The sequence below is a fragment of the Arvicola amphibius genome, chromosome 1, assembly GCF_903992535.2.
Source record: "Arvicola amphibius chromosome 1, mArvAmp1.2, whole genome shotgun sequence".
NCBI classification, from domain to species: Eukaryota; Metazoa; Chordata; class Mammalia; order Rodentia; family Cricetidae; genus Arvicola; species Arvicola amphibius.
This window is the reverse complement of record NC_052047.1, coordinates 22,968,927-22,983,088: the sequence shown is the minus strand read 5'-3', so window position 1 is coordinate 22,983,088 and position 14,162 is coordinate 22,968,927. Positions and strand designations below refer to the sequence as shown.

The following is a 14,162-nucleotide window of genomic DNA, read 5'->3' as shown; positions in this document are numbered from 1 at the left end:
TATGCCTAAGAAATGAAACCCAATGTATTTGTAGTTACTTCTTATTTTCCTGTAACAGGAAATCTAGCAAGGAGTAGGCCTAATCGGCATGACGAGACCACGGGTCACTTTTGTCTTGGCACAAAAGGGAGGCTTCATTGCAAATTTTGCCATTGCCAGTGTGTTTAGATCAACGATGTAAGGCAGGAAGCAGAGCTGGGGGAAGTTGGTGAAATCAGTCCTGGGGATGGAAAGACATCGAAGAAAACATTCCAGTTTATCAACGTTTGAAACACGGACACTTGGACAGAGCAGGTTGTCTGGGGAGGATACGATCTTGAAGTATAAACTGCCTTGAACGAAATCAGGTTCTGTTACTTAGGTAAAGGGGTTCTTTTACATGGAGACAGTAGAGCCCTAGAGCCTGTAACATGGTACTTGACCCCGCTGTGATCGCTGTGCCTGGCAGACATTCTACCAGTATCACTATCGTGACTGTACTGTATTTATACTCTTGAAAGTCATCAAACTCAGCTGAGATTGATTAAAATGAAGCAGTAATTTGTGGCACACTCAAATGTTAATAATGTTCTTAACACTGTCATAGTCCCTTTCTATTCATATTCTATATGTCTACATACCAAATAAATGGCTGTGAATATAGATAATACTGGTTTCTATTAATTTTGTCCTTTCCCCTATGCATGCTGACTAACAATAAAGCTGAGTTTAGAAATCTGGCAGAGGATGACATTAAGAACTGTGACTAATTTTTAAGATTGAATGGTTATATCAATATGCCATACACAAAGTTATGTGAGCATTATCCATCTTTCTTAATGTATCTTCCTGTCAGGTGATCCTGCAGTTGACTCTGGGAGGCAAACCACAGAATGCAAACCACGGGTGGATGGGGACAGCTCTGTTTTTGAATCTGTAATGTGGGATTAATTTCTTAAACTATTCAGAGAGTGTACTTAGAGGTAGTTTTTTAAAAAAAATTTAAGTGAACTTTTTCACATCTAGAGTGTTTCTTCAGCTTCCAAGTTACGTTTGGAAAAAGTTGGCATGTTGCAGTTCGTTCCAACAACCTATCACATAGGAGTTTCATAACAGCCTGTTCTCAGGGCCAGTTGACAAAATTGTTACAGTTCAGTAATTGCAAGTTTGTTTGCTGACATGCAGAAAAATGCCTTGAAGCTTATCAGACTTGGAGATCATTCTCTGAAGTTTAGAGAAGACAAACTCCCAGGGAAAATGATAATTAAAAATAGGCAACGTGACCTTGGCCCAGTTAGGTAGGTTTGGGTCCAGTGGTGGTGCCCAGGCTAATCAGGTGTTTACTGTGTTAGACAAGTAAAAAGGCCAAAAAAAAAAAAAAAAGAAATAAAGGAAGGAAGGAAGGAAGGAAGGAAGGAAGGAAGGAAGGAAGGAAGGAAGAAAGGAAGAAAGGAAGGAAGGAAATCTTGTTTAGCCGGTAGTAGAAATTGAGAGAAATCAATCCCTGAGACAGTTGCAGCAGTGTGTAGGCCAGATCAAGGCATGCCCAATTACCAGTACACAGCAATAAAACTAAATCTACACAACCTTGTGGCTGCTGTTTTTCTAGTCTTGACTGGCAACTGGACCAGGCGGAACAATGAAAACCGAAAGACTTGCTCTGGCCCTGGTGAGATGGTTTCATGAATGAAGACGTCAAGGGCTGACTAGTGAGTCACACAAGAATATGATTTCTGAATGCTGTGGGAGGTGAGGTGGTGGGACATAAACCATGCAGGATCCAAGCTTGGGCTTTGTCCCTGCTACATAATGAGGTGCTGTGTTTCCACCTTGCCTTCCTTTTCTCTTCTCCTGGTTGTTGAAAGCTCATCATTTAGGGTTGAGGGTAGAGGGACTGGCTTCAGAGTTCAGATGTCCTGTCGGTTTTCTTGAACATAGTATTTTGGCAGAGCCCTTTGTAACCATGATCTGACTATATTTCTCAAAAATACGTAAGGTCTCTACTCTAGGCATAGAATCAAGGTTCTTTATTTCATCCTCTGAATCTAACCTGCTGCTTCACACATGGAATTTACACATACATTTAAATTGATAAGGTGTAGCCTTAGCCTCAGATAATCCTGCACTGTAATTTACCATATGTTGAGAGACATACATTGAATATGTAATGCTAAGGAAGTCATGGATCTATATTTCTGTAATCCCCAAATGAGAGGAATGGCTCACAGAAGACAAGAATGGATGCACTATGGTGGGGGGGGGGAGGCCTTGTGAGGCAGATACATTGGCAACAGCTATGGGTCCATCTTTTATTCAGAAGATTCTTTAACTCAAGAACATAGTTTTTTCCCTTCTGACCCTGCTGTCAAGCTCAAATTGATGTTGTGTATGGAACGCTTAAAATCATATATATTGCAGGCAAGTCACATTTTTGAATGTACATATTACATTATATTATATTCTTGTCTGGACATTAGCGAACTAGGAGCTCTGAATATATAAGACAGCAACACTGGAATTTGCTTGCTTTGGTCTGAATCCTAGATCTGCAAGTTTCTATCAAACTCATTTTTTGTATAGCAAGTTGATTTTTTGTTGTTGTTGTTTTTATTGGGCTATACAATTTTCTCAGCTCTCCTCCCTTCCTCCCCTCACTTCTTCTACCCTCTCCAGTGACCTCCACGCTCCCAGTTTACTCAGGAGATCTTGTCTTTTTCTCCTTTCTATGTGGATGCATGTTTGTCTCTCTTAACATCCTCTCTGTTTAGGTTCTCTGAAGTTTTGGATATATCCTAGTGGGGTTGAGGTGAGGGGAAGCATATGGAGTCTAAGAAGCAATGTAAGCTGCAGACATGAAATACGTGCAATGATGATACCATAGGGAGAGCTGAGATGGGGGAATAAAAAATGAAACCAAAAAGAATAATGTAAGGGCTTGATGCTGAAGAGAGTACTTCAGAAACTCTTGTTCTGCGCAATTAGTGACCTTTTCCAGAGCACTTTCAATGAGGGTGCTGTTGCCTGAAAGATGATTATATTGGTTGGAAACCGAGCGGTGACGACAACAACAAAAAACATTCAGCGTGAATTCTTCCGCAGCAGGAGACTTTTCCACGATGGGTTTTTATAATTGTTGTAAAAGCATTATGTCTTTCAAAAACAAATTCCGTTGAACTGGTAAGAATGGTCCGTAAGCGAAGGCACTTTGCCATGAAGCCTGAAAGCCTGGCTCTCGTCCCTGGCTCGTACCTGATGGTGGGAGTTGACCTCTGCCCTCCACACATGCGCTGTAATGTGTGTGCCTGCCCTTCCCACAACAGCACCAATAAATCAGAATAATGTGATGGTAAGCTGTTTGAAGTACTGCAGTCTGTGGCTCTTTAATTAGTTATATTCTAGAGCCGTGGAATCCGTAGCTGCTATGATGATGGATACAGTGCTGGGTATGATGAGGTCCTGGAAACCCCGCTACGGTAGAACCTGACCTTCTCCTCTGCCCATCTTCTGGCAAATATGTTGCAAGAAAAGAAAAAAAAAGGACGTTGAGAAAGAAAAATGAAAACTCCAGTGTTGAAAGATGAATTAAAGATTCTTGTGAAGATCAGTTTGTGTCTCTGCCTGTTTCGGATCCTCTTTCTAAATGGAAGAAGTGAGATCCCAAGCAAACACCCTTTAACCACACTCTGATGAGACGGGAGTCTAAAGTTCCCTTTCTACACACCTAGGCACAAAGTCTACCTTCTGGCTATAGAATGTGAATGAGAAAACATGTTCTCATTTATCCAGTAGGATAAGTCACTGTAAATGCTTAGGGAATGTGAGACCCCTTCAAACTCCAGATTCCCACTCCAAACATGGGTTTTGCGCTGCTCCGGTGGCTACTCTGGAGACGTGTCCTGAATTAAAGATCCACTCTGCACTGTTTGCCTGAATGTGTGATAGGGAAGAGATGAATTGGTTCTCTATTTTCTCTCTTTTAGTACAAATCCATAATTCTTTAAATTGCACCTCTTCTCTGGCTATGTGACTGATTGCATGAAGCACGCTGTACATTATGGTGTGGTCTCTTGAGAAAGATATTCCTGTGAGCTGGACCTTATCCACTGAAAGATTGTGAGATGAGAGCAAGTAAAAACTACAGCAGCATGGGGCTGAGCACAGAATGAGTGACGGGTCGAAGGCATAGGTATGTCATGTTATCCCAAAGGCCTTCTTTTCGAAGGGCTGGCTGAAGTAGACCTAACCTGATAAAATAGTGTGCCACTCAGAATGAGACGGGTTTAGCTCAGATAATACAAAACAGACCCTAATCCTATTGGTTCCCTGTTGTGAGACCAGTTGCCCGACTATGGAAGCTATAGATATTTAGTATAGTTGATTGTCTTCTACCTGGTCCTGTGTTTGACTTCCCCAGTGTTAGTATTTACGGAGGGTTAGACTAGCAGATGGGACCTCAGGTATTTTGGTCCTTGTGGCGATTATTTCTTATTGGAAATTAGTAAGTTCACTTTCTATACAAGTATTCTATATTATGTGAGCTTGTGAGTGTGTTTCTCAGTGATCCTATTTTTTCTTGATATATTTTCGTTATTAATGTCTTTAAGCATGTGATAAGACTTTTTCCTCTGGAATGTGAACATGAGGCACTTTGTTTCTTTTTCTTTGTGATGCATAAAATGAAAATTTGTAACTTTCATGATTATTCTTGTTTATTTGGTACTACATGAAAATATTTTTTCTACTAATGGTTGTTATCATAATAAAATTTTCCAATGTTTGTTTGAAAGGAGTAAAATTTTTATGAGTGTATAGCAATGTTATGAAAACAAACTAGCTTTAATGATTTCCAGTCTTCATAAGCAGAAGTCATTGTAAGATGTATAGACTTAATGTTGTCACCCTTATTAACTTTAAGGAATACAAGATAAATTTTACTAATAATTTTTTGAAATATAATTGTCATGAGAAGTTGTTAGTCATTTTTTAATTCAATAAAGTGTATTGAAGTTAGTTTTCCTAAGTATCCTATATATCAAAACTACTTGCCTGCATGAAAGAATTATTGTAAGTCCTTGTCGGGCTGAGTTTTCTATTTTAGATCAAGAAGAGCATGAATTGAATTTGTATTTCAACTATTACATTAATATAACTATTTGCATGTTGATTCATATATAATCATTATTTAAAAATAAAATCTTATTTGCATTTCTATTTCTAATACCTGTTTAGTTTAATATTATTAATTTTCTAGAACTGTTTATTTTCACTTTTTATCTCTATGTATGTGTGTGTGTGCTATATGCATGTTTGGTTCCCACAGAAGTCAGAAGAAGTCATTGGATCCACTGGAGCTGAAGCTACAAATTATGGATGGTTGTGAGCCACCATGTGGGTGCTGGACACCAAACCTGGGTCTTCTTCAGGAGTGGCCAGTGTTCTTAATGGCTGAGCCATCTTTCCAGTCCTTGATCCTTTATTTATTATATTGGCTTTATATTAAGAATTACTTTTACCTTTCATATAGTGTTTTCTTTGAATACATTAATAATAAGCAGTTCTCTGCAATAGAAGGGATCCTTTCCTCTGTGTGTGTGTGTGTGTGTGTGTGTGTGTGTGTGTGTGTGTGTGCGTGCGTGTGTGTATTCATCACGATTGCAAGAAAAGTTAGGTATTTACAGCTTTTCAATTTTAAGTGATTTAAAGTACGAAAGTGCTTTTGTCTTTCTGTGGGGGCAGAATTATGTAGGCTCATATTTTCCAGAAAGAGACGTTTTCAGTCTACGTGACAAAATAGGCATGGGCAGGATGTGACCTGAGCTGTTTGGAAAATAAACGCGAGTGATTTCGGAATGTTCTTCCAGGATTTAAATAACCGCTCAAACTCCCTCCCAATACTGTCATATAAATTGTGCCTCATTTATTCCCACACCCCACTCTGGTATGAGAAATGTTTTATGTCTGGGCTGGTCCCTGACATCTTTTGATAACCTCCATCCTTACATTGAAGTTTTAGGGTTTTTTTTTTGTTTTGTTTTGTTTTTTGTTTTTTGTTTTTTGTTTTTTTTTTTTCAAGAGCTTCTACTGGCCACTTATTTAGTGACAGGACAGGAAGTTGTATTTTGCTACTAGAGAGGAACTTCTGGTTAATCTTTATTTTTCAACACAAGGAATGACATTAAATGTGACTAGAGAGATCTCCACCATCTATCCATATCTTTGGTCTCTGATTGGACTCTGCACAATTCTAAGACATGTTTCTTTCTCTTGAACCCTGAAGTGCATTCCAGTCTCTACTTTGTATGACCTGCATATTGGTAAAGACCATTAAAACTGGAACTATCAGCTTAAGGAAGCTAAAAATAGCTGGAAAATAATTAATACTACTGAGCATTTCTGCAGCTACTAGTATCTTAGAAGTAGTTCACCAAGTTGCATTATCTATTTGAAAATTCTGCAATATTTAGTTTTAAAATCTGGTCAGAAATCACAGTCCTTGGGCATCAAATGTTGCACAAGCCCTCGTCTAGGCCGTGTGATGTCATGATTTTGTATACGAAGGCTGTGTGTCGTCAAATGGTCATTTCGAAATACTGAAACACAGAAAGATGCTTTTCTGAGTAGCTCTTGCAATAATGAATGCAGCTCACTGAGATGAATAACTTGACACTTGCTCTTTTGCAGTCCTAGGTTTGTGTTGTTCCCCGTTCTTTGGAGGCCTAGACTTCTTCCTTACAGCTGATTGATTTTGAATTTTTCAAACTGATTAATGTTTTCATTTGAATGGTAATGCTGACTTTGCAGAAGATGTGATCTTTTAATTAGCAGATGCTGAGATTAGCATTAGGGCTGAGCAGTAATTAGCGTTTGTTCTTGTAGTACAGGAGCACAAACTGAGAACTGCCGCAGACACAGCCTCCGTGCCTCCTAGACCCTTTAGAATATCTTTGTGAGACAAGTTCACAATTACTGACACACTCATCACCTTGGAGCTTAACACTGTAACAAATGATGGATCCACTCAAGGGAAAAGAAATTTCACTTTTCTTGTATTATCAATAAATAGGAGAGTTTCACTTGCAGAGTTTCTAAGTATTTCACAATGGTGTTTTAAACATTTTTTTTTATAAAAGTGTGATTCTTTGTGTGTGAAAAGAGAGAAGGCATATAAATATGTCTTGGAAAAATCCAAAAACCTTTACATATTTTGCTTCTATTCGTAACATTACTAATTAGAATTAATTACTAATTAGTAAACCCATTCCGTTTCCAAGGTATTTTGAGGATCAACCTAAAAGAGATGACTCCAGTTATAGGCAGTCAAGAAAGAGTTAAGATTTGGAAGTTGGTTTCAAGCAAACTGGATTCTAATTCTTGCAAGGGCTCAGTTTCAAGACCTCATCTGCAACATAAAGGTGAAAGAGAATTATTGCTAAGAGTAAAGCAGATATTGAACCAGTAGCATGCAACCCACATTAATGAGGAATGTTCACTGGTAGAAGTACTACATACAATCATCAGTACCCATTGCCATAAGTGGCCTACATTTAAAACTTACAGAGAATGATGTAGTAGGTTTGTTTCTCAAATAGAATGGTTGGTGAGCACCCGCCAGTTACAGAGCACCGGATGTATAATGGAGGCACCAACTTCCTCTGCAGAAATTCATTGGTTCTACTCCCTGATAGAAAGTCCTTCGAGGAATCCTGTGGAGAGGCAGGGTGTCCCCTCCAAAACTGCTCCTGGGAAGTGAGTGCTATTGTTTTTGTTTTGTTTTCAGTAGTTTCACAACAACTGGTAGGGGAAGAGCAAGTAGGAAGGTTGTATTATTCATTCAGGCGCAAGTTATTCGCTTACATACACAATTCAGGATGTATTTTTAGGGCTCTGATATAGACAGAGGGATGCTGCATAGAGGCTAAACATGGGTTTACTGCTTAATGTGTATCAAACGGCAACCTATGAAGTTTTAGCCATTATTATTTAAAGAGTAAATTATTGTTGATCCCTAGAGCCTGGAGAGACTTGGTCTTACACATAACTCCTTTTCCCCATTCCATTGATGGCTATTAAAATAGCCCTAAAGTAAATGCATTTGCATTTGTTACTATGGAGGCTGCTCTCCCAGGAGACAACAAACAGAACACTTCAAACTCTTGAGTGAGCAGGATGATTGACTGATTAAATCTCCATCTCTCCCCCACCCACACACACACACACCCTTGCTTGCTGCCTGCTTACATATGAACAGAGAAAGACTAACAAAATAAGTCAAAGTAGATTTCCAGGGAAGAAAAAGGGGGAAAAAAAAAAGAAAGGAAAACTTCAAGAAGTACATTTTTTTTTTTCTTAAAAAAGAAAAGTATTAGTGCTATTTGAATGCAAGGGATTTTCAGCTTCAAAAGGAAATCTAATTTTTTTCAGGGTATCAATTTATTCTAAAACAGAAAAACAAAACTACACTGAAGTAGAAGCGTTGCTACTTTAGAATTAGAAAACAGGTTCGTGAAGCAGAGCTGGCTGTTTAATTTACACTCATCAGCCACACTATCTGTTTGCTTGAGTGCATCCTAGGAGACCACTTCAGCTTCCAGACCCAGCTAGTTAGGGTCGTTTTAGTCCATTTGTGCTACTATAGCTGAAATACATGAGACTGGCTTATTTATAAGTAACAGAAATTCCCTTTCACAGTTCTGAAAGCAGGGAAGGTCCAAAGAATATGCCTTTGGTGAGGGTTCCTCCTTGATTCCACGGTGATGACTGACAGCTTGTGTACCCCTATGGCAGGAAAAAAACACATCTGGTTAGAAAGTAGAAAAGCAAAAAAAAAAAAAAAAAAAAAATTAGTCTGGCTGCTTCTTTAGAATCCTTCTATTATGTGTCTTAATAGAGTTTTCAAGGGCTCGGCATTCATACATTGAACAACACCAAAGACTCCCCTCAGTATTTTCTCACCGGGTCTTAGGCTCTGATATAGGAATTTAGGAGAGTCGTGTATGTAAATTAAACCATAAAAGGTGTGTTTTTCCAACTGAGCTTGCAAGATTTTCTTTCACATTTGTGTTTGCTTATTCTTTATTTGGTGATGCTAGGAACGGAAACCAAAAGCGCCATTCATAGCCGACAGGCACTGTGCCAGCGAGCTACACCTGCAACACTGCACAAGTCTGATAGAGAAGGCCACCTCCTAGTCAGTGCAAAGTTTCCTGGAATGGAGCATATCTAAAACAGAAGGGCAGATGTTTAATGTTGCTTTTTTCTTACTCTATTAATGTTTAAATAAAATTTAATATATATTTAAATAAGATCGGTATATTTATATGTTATATACTTATATTTGTATATAATATCTATTTATACAAATATAAGTATATGACATATATTTACACCTAAATATAATAAATGTATTTCTGTCTTCTCCTCCATGCTCCCCTCCCTCTTTTATTATGGGACAGCCATGTGTCCATTCATTCTTTTTTTCTGTTTGGGTATGTGCGGTATATCCACATGTATGTACATGTGCATCTGTGTGACTCAGAAACCAATAAAAGGTATCTTCTTTTATCATTGTTAAATACATTATTTAGAACCAGAAGCTCAACAGTTTGTTTAGACTAGCTGAACAGAAAATCGTTTGGATCTGCCCTGTGTTTCCTGCGCAACACTGAGGTTCCCTAAAGAGGATTGCTTCTGGGAGAAGTTGGGCGTGGCTTCTGGTATGCTGACCAGTGATTGGCTCCACCCCCGTGAGGACTGAGGGAGCACAGCTCTGACTTGGTGCCTTGTTTTATAGGGATAAAAAGAGGGCAAGTAGATGAGAGGGGCTGCGGAGTTGGGAGTGGATCTGGGAAGAGTTGGGTCTGAATATGATCACGATACATTGTGAAAAATTGTCAAATTAAAAAAGAATTAATGAAATAAAAAGAGAGGATTATGTCAGTTGTGATGAGCATCTAGGGCTGATTTTTTTATTTTATTTAAAACAAAACAAAACAAAAACCTACCTTTTTCATTTTACATACCAATCCCAGTTCTCACTCCCTCTCCTCCTCCCATTCCCTTCCCTACCACCCGATCCACTCTTCAGAGAGGGTAACACAGGACCAAAGCTCTCTCAACTATATTTAGCCTGAGAATGGGGTCCAAAAATCCAGTACAAGCAGTAGGGATAATAAGCCTGGTCACACTGCCAGTGGTCTGGCAGTCTGCTCCAGCCACATAGCTGTCACCCACACTCTGAGGGCCTAATTTGGTTCTATGCTGGTTCCTTCCCTGTCCGACTTTCCTGTTGGTGAGCTCTCATTAGCTCAGGCAAACTGTTTTAGTGGGTGTCCCCATCATGGTCTTGACTTCTTTGCTCATATTCTCACTCCTCCCACTCTTCTACTGCACATTGGAAGTTCAGCACAGTGCTCTGTTGTGACTCTGTAGAGCTGATGTTTTGAACAAGAATAGGTCCAGTAGAGTGTCCAGAAATCTTGAGTGATAAGCAAAGGCTTTAAAAAAAAACTTTATTAGGAAATTAAAGAGCATATAGGTTCTTAAATTAGGCATCAATATATTGAACTACTTTCATCAGTTCCCTGCTTATATAGATTAATTTATAATTGACTTAGAATTGCTTTTTAAATTTTTATGTCTGATGTTGGAAAGAACATGCTTTTAAGTTGCTTTGCATATTTAAGTCTTACTGAATTTGTAAGTTATTTAAAAGCCGATAATAAGAACTTCGAATTCGTGGGGAATTCTTACACACATTCCTTTTAAAGCTCAATCTTCTGTTTTAGTAAAATCACTCTTTCTTCTTTAGAGTATTTGTGTAGACTTCTCAGGCGTGCAAAAATATAACTAGATAGTCCAGATAGTCCATGCATTCTCACAGTTGACTGTTATATTATCTTGCTTGCTGCTGTACCGTTTGGTTAAAATTTTGTTACGTGTTACCTAGCATATCTTTGAAGTTCCTACATTGTTTTGGTATTTGGCACAGTTTGTTTTGTGCAGTTGACTGGTTGTGCAGTTGCTTTCACTCTATTATTCTTTGAACACGATTCTAAATGGACCAAGTACTGTCTTTGCATTTTCTGTCTATTCTCACCTTACTTCTTTAATGGCGAACTCTACTTGAGGCCTCCTTTTGTTCCCTCACTTGTGATTCATTATAATCAGAACCTACACAACTTCCTGTCTTTACCCAGGGTGCCATCGCTCACTCCACCCTGCTTCCCGTGCAGCACTTAGTCATCATTTTATTTGCTTGATTATCTTTTAATGTTTGACTCCCTTTGCCCATTGTAAGCTCAGTAAGATGATTGTATCTATTATGTGGCACTGTTGTATATCCATTGCCCACGAAGGACCAAGCATGTAGTTGGTGTTCAGTAAGTATGTGTTAAATGAGGTGAACAAATATCATTCAGGTCGATTAAGTTTTGCTCCGATGTTTTTTAAGCACAAGAGTCTTAATTGCCCTAAGGAAGCCTGTAAGCTGTTTGGGAGTTTCCACAATTATTAGAATTATTCCATTTTTCTTATCTATCGATTTATATTTGAAACAAAGGGCACACGTGTTATCTTAAAGAGTGACTATTGATCTTTATGTAAGTTTGGTCTTAAGATTACTGTCTGAAACATCCCCCCAAAACAAGGTCTGGTTGTATCACTAAGGATTTTTCCAGTGAAACAGTTGCATAAATTCTCATGGATATTATAACAATGCAGACAATAACACAGAAATTCCCAGTACACAAGTTATCATTGCCTGAAGGCTGTTGGGGAACAGTTTTCTCTGAACTGCTTAGGAATGGGAATGTGCTGTCATTTGTTGGGGAAACAGAATATAGTGAGGATTTCATTTTTACAGACTGCTATGATCTTAATGCCTCATGAATATATTTGTGAATAGTAATATTTAGTTGAATATTAAAATATATATCAATTTTCTGATTGAAATTGAGAACTATTGATGATTGATTCATTGAAGAGTTTATCTGTGCAAGGCAGTGTTCACAGGCATATTAGTCATGCATGGTCCATGGTTTAAGGATTCTGTTTTTAAGTTTGGCTGAAAGGGAATAAGTGGTCGAAAAAGTTTGCAAATAGCGTTAGGAATACTGAGAAACACAGTTTTAACAAGGTAATCCATTGAATAGACACCAAAAGAGGTGTTACTAAATGTAGGTATCTATAGATGAGCAACGTTTCAGTGGGTGAATTAAGGCACCTGTTTGCCTACTGTATATTGGTATAGGATTTGACTTTCAAACAAAACAGGGAATAAATAAAAGCATCTAGTGATAAGGAAACTAATTGATTTGTTACTAGTGTACCTCGATCACAATCCTAGTCTGGACCTAAAGTCAACCAGCTTTCTATAGGCTAATTGATTTGTTACTAGTGTACCTCAATCACAATCCTAGTCTGGCCCTAAAGTCAACCAGCTTTCTATAGGCTTCTTCAAGGGTTACATTTATACAGGCCAGAACCAAGAACATATCCAGATCATGTATGAATAGACATTTTATCTCATTCTTTTGCTGAACTGAAGAATAATGACATCAGTTACAGACTTTTAAAGTCTGTCCACAGAGTAATTGTTCCTCTCATAGGCAGTGATAACTAAAGGATGTAGAGATCATCTGCTGGTTTACTTTTCTTGGGAGAAGTCGTTGCATGAGAGAACATAGTTCTGGCCATATCTATGAAGATAAGTGGCTTGTGCTTGCAATGAAAGATGATTCTAAGACTTAGAAATATTTAGTTCTGAACTTTACAGGTCATTAAAGCCTGATTTTATTTTGAAGGCAAACTATTTAATACCCAATTTTGGTCCTCTTCATAAACATTTGTGTCTGTGGAAACTTTGACAAGTAATATTAAAAGGCTACTGTGTCTGATTATTCGAGTAAAACCCAAGATTGATTTTAACATTGTCAATATAAAATCAGTTAAAGGATATTGTTTCCATTTGCAACCTAATAAAACTAACCACATTATTTGGGCTGATTTTATTCAGCCTAACTTTACTACTGAAATACCTTAGTGAATTACTGCCCTTGAATTTATTAACTTTTTTCTATACAGTAAGCTATATTTGTATTGCATTTTAAACATACCATTAATTGACAGAATGCAAAGAGAAGGATCATTCATGACCATTAGATCTCCTCAACTTTCCCAGCCTGTCATATTTTATAGAATGCAAGTTTGTAGGTTATGGAGTTCAGCTGGAGACCTTTATCTGTGAAAGTTTAATAGCTGACTCCAGTAAACAGTGATTTATGTAGTAGTAAATATGATTAAAGGGGAGGGGATTGTTTTCTATTGACCAAACAGTAAAGTAGTGGGGATTAAGTTTGTATAGGTCATCTACTCTCTGTACATATTTTGCTGCCAAAAATGTTTTGTTTATATAAATACCCATTTAGTAGAACCTAGGTAAATGTTATTTGAACAAAATCATGGGCAGCATGCAGGGATTTTTTTCCTTTTTCTTTACTTTTTTTTTTAACTAGGTCTACATTACTACAAAACAGCAGATATATGCATGTGTAAATATGAGGATTTTATGCTCTCTTGTGTGAGTTTGGATATCTGGTAGTGAGAAAATTAACCTAGCATTTAATAAGGTTGTTGTGCAATGAAAGAATGAGTGTGTAAAATACAACCAGTACTTGCTTTATCAATGTGGCTACCCCCTGAGTTGTGTAACTAGAGACATACAGATAGAGTCAGCTCCCACGGAAACAGAGTTTCTTTCTCCGTGGACTTCTGCATTCTGGCAGATCGAGGATGGGATCTGAACAATAGCCAACAGTGACTGGCTCAAAGTGAGTCTTTGCCAGTGCATTCATGTGTGCTATGATCATAGGGCTATTCCGATTCCTGTGCCTCGCTCTGTGCCTCCCTTGTTTCTCCCACTCGTGTTTGCCTAGTGTGTTTTAAGCCCACTGTTTTGTTCCTTGTGAACTAACTGTTTAGAGATAAGTGAAAAGTTTGCTAAATAGGGCATTTGCCACATAATCTTTTCCTTTTCCTTACTCTTCTGCAGATGCCGATTTGAAGAGCTACCCTGAACACCGGTGAGTGGGTTGTGCAGTGCCCAATGACGATCTGCTGTCTTGGGCACTGTGTTTTTCTCTCTCTTCCTTCCCAGTGCCTCTTCTGTCTGATGCACATTCAGTTTT

At 38.2% G+C, this 14,162-nt stretch overlaps 1 long non-coding RNA gene across 1 annotated transcript in view; it reads left to right on the top strand.

The window, feature by feature from the left end:
• LOC119815208 overlaps positions 1–14,162 on the top strand; it is a 271,911-nt gene that overhangs the window by 35,047 nt on the left and 222,702 nt on the right. The window contains exon 2 of the long non-coding RNA XR_005285503.1: positions 14,027–14,057. This is a non-coding gene — a long non-coding RNA (uncharacterized LOC119815208). The remainder of the gene's footprint in view (positions 1–14,026; positions 14,058–14,162) is intronic.